This window comes from Euphorbia lathyris, chromosome 3 (assembly GCF_963576675.1).
Source record: "Euphorbia lathyris chromosome 3, ddEupLath1.1, whole genome shotgun sequence".
Taxonomy (NCBI): domain Eukaryota; kingdom Viridiplantae; phylum Streptophyta; class Magnoliopsida; order Malpighiales; family Euphorbiaceae; genus Euphorbia; species Euphorbia lathyris.
In genome coordinates, this window is record NC_088912.1 from 104561948 (window position 1) to 104578671 (window position 16724).

Genomic DNA, 16724 nt, shown 5'->3' on the forward strand with positions numbered 1-16724 from the left:
GGTTGTTATTTGTGATTATCTTGTATCTGAAAAACTTAAATATTGACATTTCGATAATTATTATTACTAAAAAGAATACATTGTATCTGACAAACTTAAATATTGACATTTCAGTAGATTATTATTACTAAAAAAATAACAACTAAATTGAGTATCAATATTGTCAGAAGTGGTGCAATCTTAACCATAACGTTGCCAAACAGTATCAATTTTGCCCCACCCAAAAGAAAATTTGAACTGACTGGTTTGACAGTTATTTGACTGTCAAATAGAAATTCTCAAACAAGTTATCGATAAAATAAAACAATTATATGTTTTGGCCGGTTGTTATTTGTGATTATCTTATATCTGACAAACTTAAATATTGACATTTTGGTAATTATTATTACTAAAAAGAATACATTGTATCTGACAAACTTAAATATTGACATTTCAGTAGATTATTATTACTAAAAAAATAACAATTAAATTGAGTATCAATATTGTCAGAAGTGGTGCAATCTTAACCATAACGTTGCCAAACAGTATCAATTTTGCCCCACCCAAAAGAAAATTTGAACTGACTAGTTTGACAGTTATTTGACTGTCAAATAGAAATTCTCAAACAAGTTTATCGATAAAATAATTATGTGTTTTGGCCGGTTGCTATTTGTGATTAACTTGTATTTGACAAACTTAAATATTAACATTTTGGTAGATTATTATTACTAACAAAAATAAATTATCAGAAGTGGGATTTGAACCCACGCCCTCATAAGAGGACCAGAACTTGAGTCTGGCGCCTTAGACCACTCGGCCATCCTAACTTTATATTATGTTCATATGCCGCACCACAAGTAACAGCGTGATAGCCGTGCGCCCCGGTATCGCGAAACCCGAATTGAAAACAGATAAAAACGTATAAAAATCATCCAAATCAAACGAAATTACGTATCATAAGTCCATTTCCTTTGCCGTCCCTCCCCCGATCCATGTTTTTCATAAATATATTAGTCCGGATTAGATTAAAGAGAGTTTAGGTTGTTTGAGAGGATTTTTAAATTTTCAAATTTGATAAAAGGGTATTTCAGTCTTTTTTTGAGACTAAGTATGGGAAATTGTGGCTGGATATAGTAATCCACTATATATATGAAAATAATATTAGATATTATTTACATTTATAACACATGTATATAATATGCTTAATGTATAATTAATCAAATAAAGATATGATTAATATACATAATTTAAGGTTACTTAAATCTATTTTGGTAAATATGATTTAATTAAGGCAAAATTAAGGAAAATTTTATCCCTAAAAGCAAGCCATTGTGGCCCCACCCCCTTATCCCACTAGGTATAGGATTTATTTTCTTTCCTAATTAATTAATGGTAATTAAAATATATAAGGAAAGAGATAAAATCTTAAAGGATTAAGAAAGTGGGTATCTCCATTATATATAGATTGAGTTTTCTTTTCATGGATTTAAGAAAAGAAAAGGCTCTCTCTTCTTCATACTAGAAGCAAAACTATTCAGGTACTTGCAGATTTTGGCCAAAAAAGGTTGATTTGGTACGAGAATTTGATTCCTATGATAGCCAGCATCTCTTCCTATTCCGTAAGGGATGAAGTAGAGGGAGTTCGCCTTTCAACTCCTCAATCTCGTTCAAAGGGACTTTCTTGCTCCATGTCTTGACGAAAGATATTTTTCTTAACTCTTCTTAATTGCATATGGTAGATCCTTGTGGATCTATATTTTATTTGCTTATATGTGTTTTGCAAACCATTAAACGAATGTTAAAACTCCATCAGTGGTATTAGGGCTAATCATATGCTAGTTTTAATTAGGTTAAAATTGGTTTTTAATTAGGATTGTATTCTTGTTGGGGTTCATGGAAATTAATTAAAATTTGATTTTAATTATTTATGATTAATTGGGGTTAATTAATTAATTGGTAAAAATTATATTTCTGGATTAAATATAAATTTTGTGATTTTTAGAAATTGATTTTGATGAAAACGGAGTTCTAAAACTCAAATTATGACGTTTTTAGTTTTAAAGGGTAAATCTGATTTCTGGCAATGCAACAGTTTTTTCCAGAAAATGTTGTCTTAGGCTGTTTTTTAATGCTGATTTTAGGACAGATTTATATTTTTAAAAGTCTTGCATTAAGGTCTGGCTTTTTGGGGAAATTAAATTATTAAATCTAAGTCAAATTAGGGTTATGTTTTATTTTGTTTGGGAAACAAATTAAAATGTAACCTTAAATATTAAATTCTATATATATGGTATATAAATATTATGATTTTATCAAATATAAGTTTATATTAATTGGATTAATATGAATCTTTAAAATTGTACAAGTATGTTAAGGTAATATTAAATTTATCATTAGATGATAAAAAAAATTGACATATTATAAATTCCAGTGATTTTGTAATTAGTGTAATATATTACCTATTAAAAATCAATTTGTGAGATTGGATTTTACAAAAGGGATAAAATCAAGACTTAAATTTAAAAGCGTATTTGGATAAAAAAATACATTCTGTCATTTGGAAAATTATTAGAAGCACTCGGTTCTCCGTATTAAATGGATGACCTTCCATACATATTTTTCCATGTGCAACATGGATCTACATATATTATAAGAGACCTCACTATTTTAATTATTAAGCGGGATTATAAAACACGTGTCCAAATGTGAATTGGGGGTCCTCCAAGTGACATAGAAGACCGAATCCTTAATATAAAAACTCGTGTCATTCCGCCCCTATAGTTGAATTTGACCCAAATGTGTTTTATATAATTTTAAGTATATCATTGGATAATATGACATTAAAATTGAAATAAGTATTATATATAAGTTTTGATAAATATATTATTGGATAATATAGTTTATAAAACAAGTAAAATGTTTTATGGGCTAAGGCCATTTATTAACCATTTAATTAAAATGTAATATTGGATATTACATATCCTAATTGGACCGGACTCATTAAATTATCCCAAGTTAATCTAAGTCACAGTCCATGGAATTTATGCTAGACATAATACAAGTGTAAGTCCTAGAATGAAATATTTTGTTAATTGGATTATGGAAAAGATTAAAATCAATGTTTTGGTTTTAAGTTTATAACTCACGAGTAGTTAGAAGGAAATTGAACTTGGAATTTTACTGCACGGACAATTCTAGTGCAATAATTGAATCATTTATTGAATAAATAAAATCATTAGATGATATATGATTCAATTTTATGCAATTTTATAGTTAAATCGGTCATGAATTATTATATGTAATTGAAACATTTTTTATACATGTTTAGATTGTTTGTAAATATGATTTATATGGGTTATTTATCTAGTATTAATCTTTGTGTTGTAATTTTATAAATACAACATGCGTGTCATTTTATAAATACAATATGCGTTTTATTTATTTTTTTTTTGTAATTTTAGAATAAGTTTATTTTATATAATTCAAAGAACACAAAGAAGCCCACGCGGAGGCCTAGACTTCGAGTTGGAGCCTAGAAACCCAAAAGATTATTTCTATTGTAATTTTAGAAATTTCAATAGGTTATACTAAGAAGACTATGTAGAATCATTTTATATTTCTCTTATTTACGCTTTGAGGATGCATGTCCATTTCACTCACTAGAAATGTTTAGATCAATGGGCCATGTAAAACCGTCTTAGGATCCGCTTTAATTAACTAAATTAATAATCCCTCAATAGTAAGACATATGTGAGTTCCACAAACGAACCTTATCAAGACACCGATTATTTAAATGTAGGTCATGCCAAGACCGGGTGCGTTGGATCATTTTGTGAAGCAAGGGTTAAGGTATCAGATACGTTTAACATCATGTTGGTAGTTTCGATTTAACGTGGACCCCAGGCAGACCCTGGTCTTAAGCAATTGGCACTTTTCTTAGAGTGCTTAGGCCCCAAGATCTGCTTGGGGTCCACGTTAAGTCGAAACCACCAACCTGATGTTAAACGTATCCGATACCTTAGCTCTTGCCTCACAAAGATGATCCAATGCACCCGGCTTTGGCACGACCTATATTTAAATAATCGATGTCTTGATAAGGTTCGTTTATGGAAAGCACTTATAACTTACTATTGAGGGATTATTAATTTTGTTAATCAAAGCGGCTCATATGACGGCTTTACATGAATATAAAACATTCTAGCGAGTGAAATGTGCATGCACCTGAAAGCGTAAATAATAAAAAAAAATGATTCTACGTGGGCTTCCTAGTAAAACCTATTGAAATTTCTAAAATTTACAATAGAAATGATCTTCTGGGCTTTTGGACTCCAACTTCAAGTTTGGGCCTTCTTGTGGGATTCCTTGTCTTTTATGAATTACATTTAAAATTTATTCCAAAATTACAAAGAAATGAAAAATGACACATGTCGTATTTGTAAAATCATATTTACAAACAATCTAAGCATGTATTATATAAAAAACGTTTTAGTCACATATAATTCTTCATGACTAATTTAACTATGAAATTTCCTAAATTTGAATTCTAAATCATCCAACGATGTACTTATCCAATGAATGATTCAATTATGCCACTAGAACTTTCTATGTCTAAGAAAATTTCTATTTCAATTTCCTTTTAACTACTCGTGAGTTGTAAAACTTAAAACCAAAACTATTGATTTTAATCTTATTCATTTTTCTAATCCAATTTAACAAAATATTTCATTTCAGGACTTATACTTGTATTATGTCTAACATAGATTTCATGAATTTTGACTTAAATTAACTTGGAATAATTAAGTGTGTCCGACCTAATTAGGATATGTAATATCCAATATTACATTTAATTAAAGCGAAATTTACACATACATTCATATTTCAAAAACTATTTTCAATTATGTCAAGTTCTAATTTTCAATTATGTCAAACTAATAAAATCATTAATTTTAATCTATTTTAAGAATTGGAATTTATAAATTAAGGGTCTAGGATATATTGTCTATGGTTTAGAATTTATGAATTGCAGTTTTGAATTTTTAAATTAGGATGTAAAAACATACTTTGTTCGTTATATATAGAAAATAATGACATATTCAGAATTAAGTTTGATAATCTAATTTAGTTGTAATTTTGTAGTTAATTATGATATTCCTGTAGATAACCCTTAATTAAAAGTTTAATTTATGAGTCTAGCCCATTAAAACAATTTATCTCATAAAACATTATATATATATATATATGTGTGTGTGTGTGGCAAATGATATATACAGCTCTTAGGGCTGTATATAACCATTAATTATTCTTATATTTTCAATAAGAAAAAAGTCTTAACTCTAAAATAAATATTTATTTTGTATTGAAAATGTAACAAAGTATTATGACTCTATATATTTCAATATTAAAATATAGGGTAAAGTTCAAATAAAACCCCTGTGGTTTCACTAATTTTCAGATAAAGGACTGTGGTTTACTTTTTGTCAAAACGAGGACTGAGGTTTTCAACTTTAGCAAAAGAAGGACTGTCGTTTACTTTTTTCGATTGATACTATTAAAATCACCATTAACAACTTCAAAAATGACATATTTTAAGAACTACTAATATTCTAAGCAACTTTAATTCTTCAACTTTTTTATTTCGAGATTATTTAGATGATGTTTGGTAAAGAGAGAGAAAGTTAATGTTTAGAGAGAGAAAGTTCCAAAAAAGATGATTTTCTAAAATCGAAAATGTAGTTCCATAGAAAATATGACATTGAACAACTTTAATTCTTGAAAATTTTCATTTTCAGTTCGTTAAAGATAGTTTTAATAGCATTATTAAAAGTGTGAAACCTCAGTCCTCGTTTTGACAAAAAGTAAACCACAGTCCTTTATCTGAAAATTAGTGAAACCACAGGGGTTTTATTTGAACTTTCCCCTAAAATATATAAGTATTAACAAGTTTTATATATTGAACAGTTAAATAAATACTAAAAATAGAAATTTTGGGTTTTTATTTACAGCCCTAAGGGCTGTAAATATCGGAACCCTATATATATATATATATATATATATCAATTTTCATAAATTATATTATTCAATAATATATTTATCAAAACTTGCGTATATATCTAAAAGTATTTATATCCAATATTACACTAATTACAAAATCACTAATATTTACTAGGGATGGCAACGGGTACTCTACCCGTGGGTACCCGGCACTATCCGACCCTAATGGGACTACTCGTACCCTGTATAAAAGGGTACGGGACGGGTATGGGATCAAAACCATTACCCGTGAGGGTAATGGGATGGGTATGGGAAGACCCCCCAGGGTACCCGGTACCCGTTACCCGTCATAAATTTTTATATATTAAAAAATATTATTGTGTTTTAGATGTAAGATGTGAGATTTGAATACTATCCTTTTGTTCTTTAACCATTAAGTGATACCACTAAACTATTTTATTTTTATTGATTAAGGTTCAATTTGTTCAATTTTTAAATCGATGATTTATTAAATTTATACTTTGTTAAATTTGTAATATTTTTTATTTTATTTATTGATTCTTAACGGGTAAGGGTACCCGTGGGTACCCATGAATTAAATGGGAAGGGTATGGTATGCAAAACATATACCCGTTAGGGTAATGGAAAGGGTACGGGTAGTTAAAAAATAAAAGGGTAAGGGTTTGGGTTTGGGATTGGCACTACTCGCGGGTACCCTACCCGTTGCCATCCCTAATATTTACAAATATGTCAACTTTTATATCCAATAATAAATTCAAAATTACCTTTACATACTTGTATAATTTTATTAAGTTCCACATTATCCAATAATATAAATTTATATGTATAAAATCATAATATTATAATTTAATATTTATATACACCATACATATATATTAAATTTAATATTTAAGGTTATTTGAATATATTTTTTTCTTAATAAAATTGAATATAGATTGTGTTGGAGAGATGGGGGCAAAAAGTCCATGCATAATATGATAGGAGTGGGTAGCTTTTTCCTGAAAACTCTCTCCCTTATCCCATTATCTTTTATTTAATATTTTTGTTAATTAAATTAGATTTAAGATAATTATATTTTAATTTAATTATCAAAGCATTAAATCATAATCTAATTAACTTATACACATATAACTATATATTAAATTAATTTATCCAAATTAATATTCAATATTAATTTGCATAGATTATGTTGGCCTTTAATTCAAATACCTTTAATTCTCTCTCTCTCTTGTCTCTCTGCTAGGGTTTTATGGTGAAAAGGGTTAGGGATAGATCTAGGGAGAGGAGGGCGGCGGGTGGAGGAGAGGGGGTGGTGTCGGCTACGGATTGGGCAGATCGGGAGGAGGAGTGCGCCGGGGATATGGATTGTGGGCTGGAGGTATGGGGCGTTGGGGAAGATGGGGGTAGGGAGGAGCGGGGCTGGGAGGGTGTAAGGGGATCGGGGGGTGCGTCGGGCGGCGCGGCAGGCTCGTTGGGGATCGATGGGTAGGGGAGCGTGCGCGGGCGGGCGGCTAGGGCAGGGCTGATCTCCAACGCGGGGGGGAAGGCGCCTCTTGGGCAGGCTGGATCTGTCGCGAAAGAGGCTGGGCGGGGCATTTCGAGCGCCGGCAGTGATGCCGGCAGCGCTACTAGGGTCTGCGCAGGAAGCGCCGGCGCTTCTGCTGGCTGTGCACAAGGGATGTCGGCGGCGCTGCTAGGGTCTGCGCAGGGAGCGCCGGCGCTTCTGCTGGGCTGTGCGCAGGGGATGCCGGCGGTTCTGCTGGGCAGTCCATGGGGGGTGCCGGCGCGATTCCTGGCACTGCCATTAAGGTGCCGAGCAGGGTGGGGGTTGTTCAGAATGGGGCGGCGGCAGTGGTGCAGGCTGCCTTGGGATATATCAATGAGATAAAAGGGATGTCGGACAGGTTTGGTGATGAGTGCGGGGTTCAGATTCAGGGGAACTCTGTTTCTCCCAAATCGAGGGTGGTGATGAATGGTCTAGGGCAAATTTCTTGGAAAGATACGGTTATGGGGGTGGTTGAGGAGGAGCCTTGTATGGAGGAGGTGTTGATGGAAGGGGATTATGAAGATGTGTTCTCTGACTCTGATGAAGAGGATGGTGAACATGACGATCCGCTTTGTCCGGTGATTAGGCTTTCGTCAGCAGAGAAGCGAGAGCTCAGGAAAAAGTGGAAGCTCTCTTTAATAGTTACGTTTCTTGGGAAGAGAATTAGCTTTAACTACTTCGCCCAGAGGATCCAAGCACAGTGGGCTAAGAAAGGTAAAGTTAGTATTACTGACTTAGAGAATGACTACTATGTCATTAAATTTACTCAAGTGGAAGATTATAATGCTGTGATCAATGGAGGTCCGTATATTATTTCCAACCATGTTCTGGCTTTGAGGCCTTGGGTTCCTAATTTTAACCCTCATGATTGCTCGGTGAGGAGAATTTTGACTTGGGTTAGGTTTCCGGGCCTTCCTATTGAGTATTATAGTGAAAGTTTTCTCAATAAAATAGGAGGTCTGGTTGGGAAGGTGCATCATGTGGATAAAACTACGGTTGGAGCAATTAGATGTAAATTTGCTAGGGTTTGTATTGATGTTGATGTTGCAAAACCCCTGTTATCAAAATTCTGTGTTCAGAATAAGGTGTTCCTTATTGAATATGAAGGGTTACATAACATTTGTTATGATTGTGGTATGTATGGGCATTTCCCCTTTATTTTTAAATTTCGAGTAAGAAAGTTCAGGGTTTTATCCCTACAAACAAGGCTATCCTTCTAAATCCCTACAAGAAAATAACAGTTTACCCACGACAATTTACCAACGACGCATATGTCGTTGTTAGTACCAATGACATACCTACGATTGAGGTACAAAATCATTCAACCAACACTATAAATAAATATACCTATAAAATGCAAACGACTTACCAACGACATAAATTACCAACGACCTTTGTCGTTGGAAATTTTAATGGTAATACATGTCAACGCTATGTCGTCGGTATTTGAGAGAACATTCCAACGACATACCTCTAAAATTCCATAATTATATTAAAAAACTAGAATTAAGGATCAAAATAGTCTCTAAAGTTGGGAGCAAGAATCGCTTTAGCCAAAATCGAAATTTAGGTATTACCTTATTTCTCAAGTGTGCAATTTTTGATAAATTGACCCGAATACAATCAAGTTTAATACCAACAAATTTATAAAATTTGGATCGATTTGTAAAAAATTACTAACTTAAGTACTGAACTAATGCATAAACTTCAATTTGGGTTAAATTGATTTTGTTCACCAAATTTAAAGGTCATTCTGTTTCTTAATTCTAAAAAAAATACCAACAACTCACTAATAACAATAGAAAAAACATTATTAATTCTTTTATAAAGTTCCATATTCTTTTTCAGACGTTGCCTCCAATTTTTTTACTTTTTGTTTTTTCCCTCCTCTAATATTTACCTTTTCCTTTTTCCCTCAAAATTTCCATCTAATTTTTTGTAGCTTCTTTCACTCACTCGGTCGTACTTTCTCTCTCTCTTGATTTCCCTCAAAAATTCTGAGGTTGGGTTTCCCTAATTTCCCAATCCATTCTAGGGCAGAGAAAAAAGAGAAAAAAGCTTTCCCCCCGCTCCAGCCTCCGCCTCCGACTCTATTTTTTGTAGCAGTAGATGATTGGTACCGAGATCTGTGAGGTCCACCTTCTCCTTCGATAGAAAATGGCACATCGATTTTATGCATATATGTTGTTGATCGAGATGTTGAGTCTAAAGATGAATTTATTATTCGTCTCAAAGATCTTGACACCAGGTGAGTAGTTGATCTTTGTTTCTTCTTATTCCTCTTCTTCTTTTAAGGCTTCTAGGTTAAAATTGTTTTTATTTTAATTGTGGTTTTTTCTTTTTTATTTTACTTTGTGCAGTGGAAATGAGTGCAATTTGTTAGACTCCTTATGCCAGAATTGCAACGGTGTGGGTCAGATTTTTGGAAGTGAAATAAGGCCCCTAATTCCAGAACGTCTTGCTCAAAGGCTAGTTCTGTTGTAGAAAAAAAGCTTGTTGAAGTAAGTCCCCTAATTCCAAAATGTCTCATTCAGTTTTCTGTGATATGATATAACATCGAGTCATGGATGTGATTTTATATAATGCCCCTGTAAATGGGTTTTGCACTGTGTCTGTTTTTCTAACTCCTTAAGAAGCGACATTATATATTCTGCTTAATTGTGGATAGGTTATATTTATAAATGAAGGAAAGAGGTGGGAATCACCAAGGGAACCATATGAAGTAAAAGCTAGGTAAAATTTCTTGTTCATTTTTGTCTTTGCTTTGCTTTATGTTTAATCATAACACCAAAGTATCTAAAGTGTTTGAAAGCCATGTGTTCGAATTTAGACAAAGCAGGCAATGGAAAAGTGATTCTGCTACACACACAAGGATAACCCTATTTCTTTACTTTTGGGAAATCTGAGTTTGGCCTCATATCTACATTTTTTCTTGCAAATCTAAGTGTAGTTATTCATCTTTCATATATGCAGTTGCTAATTATGTTTTCCATCCACATATTGAATTCTTTTAACATAGATGTCTTATACTTATTGATGTCAATTTGGACACTATAACTGTTTCATATCTAATTACGTACCAAAAAGTCTTGAGATGGGGATAGGGACAATAATGCATTAACAAAAGGGAGTAATTTATGTTACTAATCAGTACTTAAGTGAGTCTTCGCTCATGTATGTGGTTGAAGGTTTTGACGAAGTAGATTTTGAAGTGGAGCTTGTTCATTTCACTCGGGTGTTGAGGAAAATTGTCCTCTATGGTTAAGTTTGAATAATGCTTGAAAAAAAAGTATCATATCATGATTAGTTTACCATGTTTTGAATTGTTAATTGAGAGCCTTGTATGAGCAAAAGTGATTATGTCATGGATGTCATAGTAAACCTCCGGTTTTCTCTATTTGGAGAAACTTTAACTCTTCTGCTACTAGTTATAGTAAACCGTTAGTTCCGTCTACTAAGATAGTTAGATCTCCTTCTTCTTTCGTATGTTTTTTCAGATTTTTCGATTTTAAGAGTGGTCTTATTCTGTATTTGTTACATTGTGACCTAGAGTTTGAGAAAATGAGATTTTTTCACGATCTGAATTTAGTTGGCACAAAATTTGGTAGATGAACTCCATCTGTTACCTCAGCATATGTTAGAACACCTATTTCTTCGAACTACATCACCACCAATGTCGCCTATCACTTTACCACCTATAGACCCCCAAGAAATGGGCAAGGAGATGGACAAAGGTATAACTAGGGAAGTATACAACAATGTGAAGAACTAGAATACACATCAATGATTTTGTACCTATTTATTCTATTGGTTTCTTAGGGAAGTTTTTTATAATGCTCAAGGAAGAAGTTGTAGTTAACCTGTAGTTAACCAGACCCAGATCTATTAGTTTATGCAATTCCATATTATGTCAATTCCATATCAGTTTCTGCAATTTTTTGTGTTTTAAGTATAAGGTTCGACTCTAATTACAATAGCTTCTAATTCTATTGTAAATTAATGCCCCTTCTTCAGTTTCTACCTATGAAGCACATACTCTTCCGGGGTCAGAGTGGTGGTGTTAGACTCTTCGGACACAGGGATTCATCGGGGAAACAGCCGGACTCACACCCGACACGGCAAAAACGTGTCCTGCCATGTCTATTTTTTTAAAATGAAAAAAATCAAGAGGTTATCCCTCTCATGTTAGAAGCCAAGCAGAATTTACCCTCTATAAGTTTAATTATATAGAAATTTGTCGTGTCTCACCGCACCTGCCTCTCCTATTTTTAAAAATGCCATTTGTCGCACCCGTATCGGCACCCATACCCGCGTCGGTGCTTTGTAGGTTTCTACCTATATTATGCTTTTCCTTTTTGATTCAATTTCTCCACCTCTTAATTTTAATTATTTGGTTTGACTACTGTCTTTCATGTGCTTGATCGAGTGTGTTGCCGAGTAATTTAAATCTCTAATAGTTGCACTTGTGTAATCTTCTAGTGCTTTTTTATGGTCCAATCATTTTCTTTGTGTTGTGGTTCTAAGTTTTGTTACTTTTAATTTGTTTTAATTTTCTTCTTATATTAGATGAATAATGCAAGGATTAGGTTATTGAATTTTTTCTCTTACATTCACATACATATTTTGTATTTTGCTTTAGTCTTTCTTTAAATATTGTTATATTTCATTTAGAATATATTTTTTGGGTGAAAAACACTCATGTTCACTCAAGTTTAGTTGTTATCATGTTATGGTCATTATCAAATTTGGTTTTATCTTTTCAATTTTCTTTCTAGGCATTGAGAGGGGCGAAAGTAATTTTTTGGCCTAAGTACTAGGCACAATTTATTTGTTTGCCCATGTAATGTGTAGATTTAGCTCTTGTTCATTTTTTGGCTAGATATATTAGGAGCCCTGAATTTTAAGGATGTCTCATTAGTGCATTGAACTTTGCTTAATGCGATATGATTAACCCCTTATTGCTATGTGGCAGCACAAGAGACGAGGGCAAGTTGTGTCGCGTAGTTCTTTTTTTGTGGATATGAGGATTTCGTCCTTTCGAGCTTCTTAAGGTGATGTCTAAATGAAAATTATGTACTGTTTACTTGCATTGGTCTCTAAATCATTGAACTTAGATTAAAAAATTGTATGACATATTCTATAAGTATATTGAATAGAAAAAGTGAAGTGTCCTCATGAATAGGCATCTTGCATGACATGCTCTTTAGAGGATTAAATCTACTCATGTTCACACATTAAGAGTTGAAACTAAAATATACTTAATCCAATTCTATGACTTTACCTTTTGCAATTGGGTCAATTCTGAATGTTTCAACTTTTTACTTTCTTATAGACAATATGCACAATTAACTTCACAACATGATGTTTATTTTCTCCAATGTAATAGATTTCTGTTAGGATCGATACATTTGTTAATTTTGTTAATTTTATATACGATAGAAAGAGGAGGTTCTATACTTATTTACTTATATGTATTCTGAATATCCTTCCATGGAAACATCACACAATTTTCTGAGTTAGTTTGTGGTAATGAATTTGAGAACAAACTGCAGGTAAAAATACTCATATTAGAGACTGGCACACTTTTTGGCATTCAACAAAAGGCGTGATCGACGTAGATGGCGAGGTCGTTGCGAAAGAAAATGGAGCATACAAGAGTGAACAAAAGACTCTGGTGGTATATTGATCAAGGTTTAGCTATTTTGTTTTCCCATGTATCACATTCTTAAGAAAATAGTTGTTTTAGTGAATTGTATTGTGACAAATAATGTATTTTGAACAGTTGTGATTTGTCATATTCAATTTTTTCATGTATATAACCAACTATAGAGGGAGTGATATATAATAATCACTGAGATTTGAAATGAAATAATACATTCTATACCAATTTGCTTGTTGATTAGAAGTGAACAATGCTTGTTTATATTTCATCATTTTCATAAATAAAATTATATATATATATATATATATATATATATATATATAATTATGTTGATATTGCCCACGACATACCCACAAATTTCATTTATAGACCAATCGCCGACGACATTGTAGATGGTATTTTTCACGCCAAATTTTTTTTTCACCAAAATTAGAGAGCGAAATGCAAATGACATACTGACGACATAATATGTACCAACAACTTACCGACGATAATGGTCGGTTCTATTAGCGATGACAATAATTTTATTGGACAGTCACTTACAATTTACCGACGAAACTATCGTTGCCAATACAAACGACAAGATTGTGTCGTCGGTATTTTTTTACCAACAAGCGATATGGCTTCGACGCATATTTCGTTGGTATGTCGTCGCTAACGACTATTACCAACGAAAATATAACAATTACCGACGACTTCATGTCGTTGGTAATCTGTTATTTTCTTGTAGTATCAAAGAGAAACCTAACCCCAAAGTTAATGAGGATTCTGGGGCTGCGGCTGGTATCAATTCAGGTTCCAGGTTTGGGGCCCTGGCTATTGAGGAAGTACATGATTCTGGCCAGGTTGACGAACAGATTGATCAAAGCATGACAGGATTAGAATCTATAGAGCCATCAACTAAGGTGACTGAAACTGTTAACCCCCTTTTTGTCTCCAAAGGCGAATCCCAGGTGGGTTCCCAGACTTTAGCTTATCAAAGGAAGAAAAAGATGAATGAGGTTAGTATTCCTAGTCAGGGTGGTGATCCGGGGATTGGAAAAACTATGGGAGTTAATAAAACTAGTATGAAAAAGCTAAAAGGCAAGCAAAAAAGTGGCCATAATTCTTTGGTTTTACCAGATAAGAGAGGGCCTGCGGGTACCTTAGCAAGGCTCTCAGGAGCCCCTAATAAATACCTGGCTTAGGGTTGTGGGTGCGGTCAATTATCCTCCTTTCTATGGATTTGTTGTGTTGGAATGTTAGAGGTGCGGCTAGCAAGGCTACCCGTATCCATGTTAATGATCTTATTAAACAGTTTAATCCTTCTTGTTTTGCTTTAATGGAAACTAAGATTAGTGGAGATAAAGCAGATGAGGTGGTTAAAAAGTTTAGGAGCTGGAACTGTGTTAGATCGGAGGCTATTGGCCGGGCTGGTGGGATTTGGCTTTTCTGGAAGCCAGATCGGGTTCATTTTGACATTATTAGCATGGATAAGCAGTTTATTCATTGCAAAGTGTGTGTTTCTAGTAATAAATCCCTTTTTATTACCCTGGTGTATGCTGACCCTATTTTGGCTAATCGAAAACGGCTTTGGGAGGTTCTTTACTCTATGAGTGTCAGCATGTCTGAGCCTTGGTTTGTGGCTGGGGACTTCAATGATATTGCTTTTATGTGTGATCAGAGAGGGGGTTCGCATCATTATGTCAATCGCTGCCTTCATCACAAGAATAGTATGGATTTATGTGGGCTTTCGGACCTTGGGGCCTCTGGGCATAAGTTCACTTGGAAGTGTAATAGTACATTTGTTCGTTTGGACAAGGTTTATGCTAATGTTTTAGCTCAGACTACCTTCCCTGAGAGTTCTGTGTTAAACCTCCCGTTCCGTCATTCGGATCACTGTCCTATTTTGTTTAGGCTGATGAGAGGTAATCGGCCTAGGGGTGAGAGACCTTTCCGTTATCAGTTGGCTTGGGAGTCTCATCCTAAGTTTAAGGAATTCGTTCATGATAACTGGAAACCTCACTCGAATGTCCTTCAAGCTGCTGAAGGATTCAGGAATAATGTGCTGGGGTGGAATAAGAATGTCTTTGGGCATATTATTAGGAGGAAGAATAAATTATTGAATAGAATTGAGGGCATTCAGCGTAGATTGGAGGTTAGGTTTAATCACGGTTTGAATGGCCTCCTCAGAACCCTTCAGAAGGAGCTGGAAGATGTGCTCAGGCAGGAGGAGCTTCTTTGGTTTCAGAAGTCTAGGAAGTCCTGGATCAGAGATGGGGATCATAATACCAGGTATTTTCATCTCTCTACCATCATTAGAAGGCAGAGGAATAGAATTGATGCTATTAAGAATTCTAATGGTGAGTGGGTCTATGAGGATGATGATATTCGGAGCTTGGCCCTGGATTTCTATAAGGATATGTTTAAAGAGGAGCCTGTTCAGCTGGAGAGGGTTCATTCTGTTGCTACTTTCCCTATGGTTGGAGAGGATGGTATTCTGGAGGCCTTCCAACCTATTTCCCTGAAGGAAATTGATCAAGCTATTTTTAGTATTGGGGCTACTAAAGCTCCTAGGATTGATGGCCTGCCTGCTGGTTTTTACCATAAGCACTAGGAGGTTGTGAAGGAAGGTATCTATAACTTTATCATAGGTATTTTTAATGGTTCTCAGGATATAGGGCTGGTGAATAGAACCCTTCTAGTTCTGATTCCTAAAATTGAGAAGCCTTCATCCTTTTTGCATATGAGGCCTATCAGTCTTTGTAATGTTCTTTATAAGACTGTTACAAAGATTGTGGTTAATAGAATCCGTTGCATTCTTCCTGAGATCATTTGTCAGAACCAGGGAAGTTTTGTGCCTGGTAGACAAATGATGGATAATGTGGTGATTGCCCAGGAGATGGTCCACACTATGAAGATTAGGAAGGGGAAGAAAGGCATTGTGGCTCTTAAGTTGGATCTGGAGAAAGCCTATGATCGCATCAACTGGAGTTTCCTGATGGAGAGTCTGGAGAGAGCTAGGATCCCTGACAGTTGGAGAAGGTTAATAAAGGTTTGCATCTCTTCTCCTGTTTTTCAAGTTATGATTAATGGGGATATGTCGGAGGAATTCTCTCCGGGTAGGGGTATCCGTCAAGGTGATCCTATGAGCCCCTTCCTTTTTGTTATAACAATGGAAAGGTTGTCTCATCTGATCCAAGATGCTGTTGATAGTGGGAAATTCCACCCCGTGGCTTGATGCGGATTCCGTGAAGAACCCGATCTGAGGGATAAGTGTACCCCGTCGTTATCAAGTAATAAATTTCTGGGTTTAAGTCCAGGTTATCGTCCACAGGATTTATTTCTGCAAGTACCGAATTACTAAGTCTCGGATGTTATCTAGGCTTAGGGGGTTTTGAGTTTGGTTTTGTTTAATTACTCTACTCCTAGGTTGAATTATACTAATTCTAATTAAGTTATCTAATTCTAGCTAAGTTATTCTAAGCCTAATTAAATTACTCTACCCCTAATTAAATTAAACTACTCCTAAGTGATCTTTTGTCA

The 16724-nt window shown here is 34.2% G+C and overlaps 1 long non-coding RNA gene and 1 other non-coding gene across 2 annotated transcripts; one reads left to right on the top strand and one right to left on the bottom strand.

The window, feature by feature from the left end:
* Positions 1–722: 722 nt before the first annotated feature.
* TRNAL-CAA (transfer RNA leucine (anticodon CAA)) lies at positions 723–806 on the bottom strand. Its single transcript has one exon. It is a non-coding gene; the product is annotated as a tRNA-Leu (tRNA).
* Positions 807–9431: 8625 nt separating this feature from the next.
* On the top strand, positions 9432–13428 carry LOC136221966 (uncharacterized). The gene is made up of 5 exons (XR_010685420.1): positions 9432–9785; positions 9898–10038; positions 10206–10270; positions 12510–12588; positions 13090–13428. It is a non-coding gene; the product is annotated as an uncharacterized lncRNA (long non-coding RNA).
* Positions 13429–16724: the final 3296 nt, after the last annotated feature.